Source organism: Lactuca saligna, chromosome 8 (assembly GCF_052625555.1).
Source record: "Lactuca saligna cultivar CGN05327 chromosome 8, ASM5262555v1, whole genome shotgun sequence".
Lineage (NCBI taxonomy): Eukaryota > Viridiplantae > Streptophyta > Magnoliopsida > Asterales > Asteraceae > Lactuca > Lactuca saligna.
In genome coordinates, this window is record NC_136424.1 from 100,033,600 (window position 1) to 100,044,047 (window position 10,448).

The window sequence follows — 10,448 nt, forward strand, 5'->3', positions numbered from 1 at the left end:
CGTGGCAAGGCATAGGCGTGATCGTACAGCTCCTCACTTTTTATGACTATGTTTTTGGGATACTCTGATATTCTACATTTTGAAAACAAGTTTGTAATAACTAATGGTATTTGGGTTGTTTAAAAAGTTTTAAATTGGCTTGAATCTTTTGGTGTTACAAGTTGGTATCAGAGCCTTGGTTTCAGTGAATTGGAGGAATATTCGTGTGAATCCAGTCTCAAATCAAGGAAAGATTTTGAAAATGGTTTTTAAATGGTTTTCAAAATAACTAAAAGAGGATGCAATGTGTACGATCAGCCGAAGCCAGTAAGCAGACCCCAAAATACCATACAGTTATTTGATATTGTGATATGTTAGAACATCATGCTAGTAGTAGGCTAGGGATCTTCAGGAATTGCATGATAGAATTGCCTGATTATATGATGCCTGATAGCCTAGGGTTTTTCCTTATATGAAATTGACATCATTATTGTAGTTGCTTAGTGTATGCATCACGATTGTACATAATTAAGATCTTATAGCCTGAGAATGTTTGATTTGACCTTATGTTCTATTCTTGTTTGATTGGGAGCTTAAGGTAGGATTGGATATTCGAAAGTCTATGGGGTCCAACATTATGTACGGCTAGCATACACTAGTGCTGCAGGGTTGGTGGAAGTTTCATGGATGGGTGGGTTGTGTGAGACCGGGAGGCTAGTTATGATATATTCAGCATTCCTTTAGGAGTGATGATTGACCGCTCGCTATGTTTATGTACATTGTTAGGGTGTTGTGATGATACTTAAGACAAATATGGGTAGGTGTGGAAGGTAATATGGGCCCGTACTACTGAAAGCACATGACCCATACGCGTAGCAAGGAAGTCACAACCCCTAGGGTTTAGTTGGGAGTTTGTTCCCGGTTATTATATGGACTATACGAGATCTTTCTGGTGTATTATCATAATGATGGTTACGAGACCTTTTAAGATCGGATTCGGGTCAGGATCGGGAGCTGGCAGCCAGGATAGGCCATTATTATCAGAGGATCGTGTCAGGGAGATCATCCGGGAGGAGGGGATCGAAATTGTTCGGGGATAGATTTCAGAGATGATTAGGTCTATCAGGACTGCTATGGTTGAGTATTCTGGCGAGCGCTATGCAGCCGTTGCTGAGACAGCTGCCGCAGCAGCTTTAGCAGTTGTAACGACGACAAGGGGATGAGCTGGTCGAGCTTTCCAATACCGAGACTTGTTGCTGGTATGTATTCTGATGAGCAGAGGACTGCAGTTATTTAGGATCAGGAAGATGATCTTTACTCGTTTTATTTCCATAGGTGGAGTGGGAGAGGCTAGCACGTGAGTTTCTAGATTTGAGGCTTCTAGGGTTTGCTCGAGGCCGGAATGTAAGTCGCGGGGACTCCGGAAAGGAGTAATGATTATGTTCAGCTGGAGTTATGCAAAATAAATGGAAAAATCCAAAAATCCTTTTTTTAAATATTATTTTCGGAACTTGAATTAACTAAAAAAAATAAAAAAAAAATCTCGTTCTTTTTTTTTTTTTAAATACGTGAAATATTCTAATAGAATATTACACTAACATATTCTGAAAAATAATTTTAAAATGCAAAATAAATGGAAAAATCTAAAAATTCTTTTTTTAAATATTATTTTCGAAACTTGAATTAACTAAATAAAATAAAAAAAATCCATTTTTTTTGAAAAATACGTGAAATATTCTAATAAAAATTTTACACCGTACATATATTCTAAAATATAATTTTAAAATACAAAATAAAAAATAAAAAAAATATGTTTCACGGTCTCATAAAATTAGATTGTCTCACATTAACTTAACCATATATATATATATATATATATATATATATATATATATATATATATATATATATATATATATATATATATATATATATATTCGGAATCTCGATTTTTAGAGTACATAGTTGGAGATAATGAAAATTGCTTTAATATTAAATTCTAATTCTTGAAAGATTGCTTTTTTCCTTCATATTCTGCATATGAAATTTCAAACTAAATCAAAATAATCAATATGTATCACCTTACAACTCAAAATAATGGAATAATTATATATATATATATATATATATATATATATATATATATATATATATATATATAGAGAGAGAGAGAGAGAGAGAGAGAGAATGAAAACGACATCTGAATCAATAAAGCAAACATACATCATAAAGCTTAAAACTTGTCGAATGGACAACGACCCATGTCAATTTGGAACTAAATTAAACCAAACAAGTAATTGAAGGACACGTTTTCACTATTCCATAAGTAAAGGGATCCAAGTGAAAATATATTAGGGCCTGAGAATAGTTTGGTGCAATGTCTTTCAATGATCGTGATATCTGAGTTTATCACTACAACAACTCAAAATAGACAAAACTCTTTCACTAATAATAACAAATATTGTCCACAGAAAATAAAAAATCACGAATTCAAGCATAAAACTACTATCGATGAGTGTGATAATACAAATTAAATTACTTTAGCACGCAAGGTTTCTAACTAAAAAGACACTCATCATACAAGTTCAAATTTCCCATCAACAATACCATGAGGGTAATTTGGTACATTTTAATCCACCTGAACCTAATGTTTGGATATAGTCATATAGATGTGACCCACGTGGTGATAGGGCAGTTGGAATTGATAGAACCTTTAATTGCACAAACCTAGTGTATATTAAATCAATAATTCTGTCTTCAAATTGATATAATAAATAATTTAGGTGCTTTTATAAATCATTTGCATTTAAATCTTCTTGTTTTTTATCATTATTTTGTTTAAGTCGTGTTAAGATTTTATAAAAATAATTGATTATTTAAATATATAATATATTATAATAAATTCAAATTCTCTAAAATTTCACCACAATAAAAACCAAAAAAGTGCATTATGATAAGGACATTTATTTTGGGCCCTTTATTGATTGTTACTTACTCATCATATAGGTACTACCAAAAGGTACGTCTCACATTCTTTGTACTTTTCACCGTAGTAAAATTAAGAATAAAAACTAATCTGTAGTTTTCTATTATATATATATATATATATATATATATATATATATATATATATATATATATATATATATATATAGAGAGAGAGAGAGAGAGAGAGATAGAGAGAGAGAGAGAGTGACAGAGAGAGATGATCATATGAGAACCTATAATTTCCCGAGAACCAGAGAACTAAAAGATGATCGTTAAATAAAAAAAATGATGGTCAAGATGTATTGTGGCATTTTTGTAAATAAATAAAATAATAAAAAGGCAGTGGTATATTAATAAAATGTCACTAAAGCTATTTTAGGGATAATAGAAAATGACTCAGGAATAAACCGATCATATCCTTTTTCCACGAACCAAGAGAGCGAACGATGTCACCTTCACCTCCGTCAGATGCATCGTCGCCGCCTCCACCTCCATCAGATCGTTCTGTCAAATGTTGCCGCCTTCGATTCCATCAAATCGACTTCTCTCGTATTCTTCACTGACTCTCCCTATCGCCTGCCTCCCTCCGCCCTCCAATAGCCGACCCTCCCTGTGATTGAATCAAATTTCATTGTGGTTGCTCTATCGATATGATAGATATGAAAACGACCTTCCGACCACATTTTAGGTTCACTTCAATTTATCTCGACTTAACCGATTCACCATCTGATGTAAAGGAATCACTTGGAAAATACTCCAATGATGGGATCCATATGACTACCGATCAACTACACGATTTTTTGATGAGTTCTAGGGCGGCGATGGTGCATCAGTTTCAAATATTAAGTGTATACCGGAACGCTTTCTTCCCAAAAGGTATCTGATTACTAAAACAATTCACTAACTACGATCTACAGCGAAATTGAAAGAGGATTATGTCTTGTTATCCTGATGTGATGAATCTTCAAATTCACGCTTAAAAGAAATCTTACAATTGTGGTCGAATTAACATATGTGGAGAATAATTTAAAAACTAGTTGTTCTCATTTGAACGTTTGGTATGAAGATTATGAAAATTGATTATTCATATACGTAACCTCATCTAAATTAACAGATTATCAAACTATCTGATGCTGGTTCTTCAATTTGCAATGCTCAACTTGAAAATTCACAGCCAAACATAGTGGATCTAGGTTTTTTGCATGTTGATTGACTCTCTATATTCTATTTATGTTTCAAATAGTATCATCTTTTGAATCAAGTTTCAACTTGTTTAGAACTTCATGTTACTAGTGGAATGTAATACCATGATCAGTTGAATCTAGTTACAATCACCACCACTTGATTTTGTTGATTTAGTAGAATGATTGAGTTCAATAATAAAAAAATACTATATTATTTTCATAAATTTAAGTATCTTTGAATTGTTTTTTAGATATATTTCTATCACAATTTGTCAGTTTTAGAGTTTTTTATATTGCAATTGAATTGTTTTCTACTTTTTATATAGTTGGAAGAGTTGTCTTTCCCAAAATCACCCGAAGATGTTAAAGCATGTTAAAAGAAAAAGATAGATAGAAGGTTAGTTTGCAGGGCCGGTCCATGTCGATTTGAGGTCCGGGGCAAAAATAAAAAATGGGGCCCTTCAAAAATTAATGATTGAAATATATATATATATATATATATATATATATATATATATATATATATATATATATATATATATATATATATATATATATATATATATATATACTAGCAGCGTACCCGCCCAAAGCGGCTGGGCGTGTAAATTCTTTCGGTGATATGTTTCCTCTACAAAAATGTTATGTTATAAACGAAAGTACATGTCGAAGACAAAATAATCAAACTATGGTGTTATTTTGGAGATGAAGTCATTTTTTGTTCATAGACGGTGGGCTTTATAGCAGAGGAGTGAACAAAGAGGTATATACGATTGGAGGGATATTTGAATCAACTTGCTAAATTTAAGGATATCTAAAAGGATTCAAAATTTGAATGAATCCGGAATTTGAGGGAACCATATCAAATTGCTGAGAAATATAAGGAGATTTGATGATAAATATTTGAATTCAAAATGTGGTTAAAATTTAATATTATTTTATTAATGGTTAATTGTATTATCAGCTTCATCATTTTGACGTCTTAAAAAAATATTATTATTATAATCAATCTATTTTTAGAAATAGTTAGATTTCTTTTATAAGATAATAAAGATATATATATATATATATATATATATATATATATATATATATATATATATATATATATATATATATATATATACACACACACAGAGAGAGAGAGAGAGAGAGAAAATTGGAGTGTGTTTGAATTCAAATTTAATAAAGTGGGGTATGATTCAAATACAAGACAGAAGACATGTAAAAAAGGTATATGAAATAAAACGTTAATAACCGGAATCGAACATACGTCTTTCGATAAAGAGAGGCGGCTATATGATATACCTCTACCCAACTCAGCTACCTCATGTTTTGTATTTGTTTTAAATAAAACGTATATATATTATTAAACAAAATTAATTTTGGAGCCCTAAATTATAGTGAGACTCGGGGCCGTCGCCCAGGTTACCCACCTTATTGGGCCGGGCATGTTAGTTTGTTGGCTACCATAAAAGTTTTTATCTGGGATTTGAATTCTCATCTTTATTGCATCAACTGTCATGTTCTGATTCTAATCTAATATCAAACCATTTTACATTGGAACAACATTATGGAGCTGGAAAATGATCCAACAGAAGAATCCTCCTTGTATGAAGAATCAAACATAAAGGATACTTCAGATAATGATATTGATCCATTCGGTGACCAGAGATCAAAATGTTCAGGTATATAGGTACTAACTTGGTATCTATATATGTACATATTTTTTCACATGGTTGTTTACTAACTTGGTATATACACATGTGCATATTTTTTCACATAATAACTTGGTAATTCCCTTGTGATTCACATATGAATTACATGTGATTCACATGTAAATCACATATGAAAGACATGTGATTCACATGTAAATCACATATGAATTACATGTGAATCACATGTAATTCACATACATTTAAATCATATATGAATCACATGTAAATCACATATGAATTACATGTGATTCACACGTAATTCACATATGAATTACATGCGATTCACATGTAAATCATATATGAATTACATGTGATTTACATGAAATTCACATATGAATTACATGTGATTCACATGTAAATCACATATGAATTATATGTGATTCACATATGAATTACATGTGGTTCATACGTAAATCACATGTAATTCACATATGAATTACATTCAATTCACATGTAAATCAAATATGAATTTACATGCAATTCACATGTAAATCACATATGTATTTTTGTGAGTGTTTTTGCATCAATCAGATTCTTTTTAATTTTCTTGTAGATTTGGAAGAGATTTGTGGTGAATATTGAAGAGGTGAAAAATGATAAATTGAAGAAAATATAGAAATATTGACACGGAGACATGAAAATGCTTTGAAATTTTGTAGCTTTTTTTTTGTTTTTATATTTTATATTGTATCGAATAAAATACTTATTGTATTGTGTTTATAGATTAATAAATAAAATAAGTTTTCTTATATTTTCTTACAAATATTATAGTATATGAAATATGTATATATGCCTTTGTAAAAATATGCATAAATGTACCAAAAATGTTGATTTTTTTGGTTAAAAAAGTTATAATACTTTTTAAATATTCTAGTTTTTTTTTATTGATTTTTAAATGTTTTTAAAATAATGCAGTTTTTTTTTAATATTTTTTTCAAAAGTTCATGTTTTCTATAAAAAAAAAATCTGCACTTTTTTTTAAAAAAAACTGAAAAATACTATTTTTTTTTTTAAATCTACAAAAAATGAAATTTTCTTTTCAAATATTCATGTTTTTTTTTTTTAAATTAAAAAATCTGCACTTTAAAAAAACTGGAAAAAAAAATACTATTTTTAAATAAATCCGAAAATTTGATTTATTATGTAATTTTTAGACATTTCTATTAATATGTAGAATAACACAAAAAAATTAAACATTAAATGAAATCGATAAGATTACGATCATGCCCTTAATGAATTAGTTTTAATGTAACGGTCCATTTTTAGTTCTCGGGTTCTCGAGAAATTATGAGTTCTCAACTGATCTCAACCATATATATATATATATATACTACCTTATAAAAGAAATCTAACTATTTTTAAAAATAAATTAAATATAATAATATTATATTTTTAAGATGTCTAAATCATTAAACTGATAGTACAAGTAACCAACAATAAAATAATATTAAATTTAAAGTGTCTAAACATTTTAGCCGAAGATACAAACATCTGATGCTTAAAGCAAAAGCTTGTATACTCTTTTCCAAAATAATACCTTTCCGGATAAGAATTCACAAATCATAAAACCAGGTCTTCATCCTAAAATTAATACCATAAAATCCGGGATTCAAAACTTTGAATTTTGAATTCACATCTCTTCCAAACTATATGACGACTCTACCATTCCCCTCACGTCCACATTCTTTCTTATTTAAAAACTTGAAACCTAGAATATGATACTCACCCCTCTCACAGACGCCAACCACTCTCCATAACCAGTTTGAAGGTACAACATCCTCCTAAATACTTTCACATTCGTTAACCACTTTCAATTTCTTTGCATTATCTCTTTATTTTACAAATTGTAGCCGCACCATTGACCATTTTTCTCTTTCTACACACCTCCTAAACGCCACCACCACAACCAGCATCCCTTACCTTCTTCCTCTTCCTCTCAGTCACTGTAACACTAGATGTTTTCACCCCTTCTCCTTCCCACGATACAACCATGCCACCATTGTATTCATTTTTGACACCATCTCCATCACTCTCCCCATTTACGACCACGACCATTGATCGCCACCAACACCGCCACATCTGCTTTCACTCACCATCAAAATAATCCCTCGCCAAAGTCGCCCATTAACAGGTAAATTGTTTGATTTTTTCACTGTGGCTACACCACCACACCAACACCTACAACCATCGATGTCTTAAGGTTATTTTTATCCCTTTTGATTCCTATCTTGATTTCCCTTGCCCTCTCTCAAAGTTAATTCCCATCTTGATTTTCGTTTCTCTCTATTTCCCCACTCTTAAAAACCCTAATCTGTTCACCACAATCGTTTCAGAGTCACCACTTTTACCGACCTTCACCACTACAGTTCATTCTATCAGATTGTTTAGAGGAATACTGGTGTCGCTAACCCTTCTTCAAATTCTTCAGTTCATAACATGGAAGGTACAATTCTACGTATAGACTTGTATTTCGAATTTTGAATTAGCATTTTCTGTTTGTGATTTATTAATGCCTAATTTCAAAGCAACCCAATCAGTTTTGAAGAATGAGATCATGCTTGTAGTGCTCTATTTTAGTTATGTATTTATCTGATACTACTCCTTAACATTTTGATTCATCTGTTCTTTTTCCCCCAAATTTAATTCGTATGATTTTTGTTGTGAATACATATCCAAAACTTGTATCTTTTTAACTGAGTTGGTGTGTGCTTTTCTTTGATTTGTAGGTAGGTTGTAACAGATTAACAGCTAAAAGGATGTGTGTTTTTCTTCAATTTGCAAGTAGGTTTTCTACTTTTCTCATATTAGATTTAGTTTTACCATGTTGACATTTGTCCTTTTTAGTGGCTGAGTCTGAACTTGCTCAAATTTTTATTCTCTTCTCGTGTGTAAATGGCCATTTTCTACCATAATTAAGTTGTATCATTTTAAATTTATGAGCATTCTTTTTGATTTTTTTTTCTTACATGTTGGATGTTTATGAAAGATTTTCTATTTATGCAAGATTTATATGTTATGTTGGATTGTGTGTTCAAAGTCAAAGGCATTTTATGAAATTGGTTGTTATGGGCATCAGCTGAAGGTATGCAGGCTGAATGTTGTTAAATATAAATAAGGTATTACAATTAATAAAATTTTATCTTATATACTGTTGGCACTTGGTAGGAACAACTAAAAGACAAAAAAAAAAAGAAGGGAAATGAAGAAGGTGAAGATTTAGCTCAGGATATAGTGTGAGTAAAGAAATGATTGTTGGTTGCTTTGAAAAAATATGATTCTCAAGTAGGTTGTTCAAGTTTTAACTTTTAAGTTATTGTTTGTGATGATTCTAATACATACGTGTCTCTGTACAATTGAAATGCAATCTCTATGAGACTGAAATTACTAGGCCACAACCGCCCAATCCATTTCAAGTAATATAGCCTTTATGTCTCCCTTAACGAAGCCAAATCGAAATCTTTGTTTTACTTTTGTCTTGAAGCTTAATCGATTCATCCTTCCTAACCGATTGTGCTTTGGTTTAATGGAGGTAATTTTGGTTATCTTTTTTTGGTACTCCAATCCTATGCACTTTTATTTATAACAAATGAAGCATTTCGTTTCACTTTTTGCCGGACCTGGTTTTTCATCTTTGTCTTCTTCTGTTGGAGAAGGGATTTTGTTGAGCATGGTCCTTTTAAACCGAATGGTAGTGTTTTGATTATTAACTACATAAAAGAATAATCGAGGTCATGGTAGAGAGGGGGTTAATTTTATTTGATGTTAAATGGTAATTTTACTTATTAGTGTATCTTTGATGCTTAAGTTTTATTTTCAAAGGGTTCTCTTATCCTTTTTTGTACTCTCAAAGGAAATATAATCATTTCAAGGGAAAAGTACATGAAGGAGATGCCGACATTCCAGGATAAAGGGCATACAGAGTAAGTTATATTTCATTCTTTCTTAAGGACAAAAGCTGTAACACCCAAAGTTTGGAAGGCCAAGAAAGGAAAGAAAACCCTAATTTTAAAAGGCGACTCGGCTAGACATGCACAAAGACCCGATCCGATCCGATCCGATCCGATCCGGATCCGAATCCGACCCGGTTTGATGACGACACACCCAATCCGATTCGGCATTAAATCCGAACCGGTTTCAAACCGGTTTTGACCGGATTTGACCGGTTTTCCGAGCCCCCCATCCGATTCGGTTTAATCCGATCCGGATCCGATCCGATCCGAAATCCGATCCGATTTTTTTTTTTTTTTTTTTTTTTTAAATACACATTTTTTGGACTTCAAATATAACACAAAATGCAACATGGGTACATTAAAATAGTTAAAACATACATCAAACGTCGAATTAGAAAGAGTTTTTAAACTAGTTAAATAATAATAATAATAATAAAGTGGCGTTATAACATCTAGCCAAATGGAAATAGTTTTTGTGGTCTTCCACTTCGTGTCGCCTTCCTTTAATTATTCTTCAACCGCCACGCATGTAACTAGGGGTCTCATCAATGCCATATTCTTCATCCCCGTCTTCATCTTCGACTTCATCGTCATCGTCTTCGTCTTCCGGAGGTGTTGATAAGCCTTGT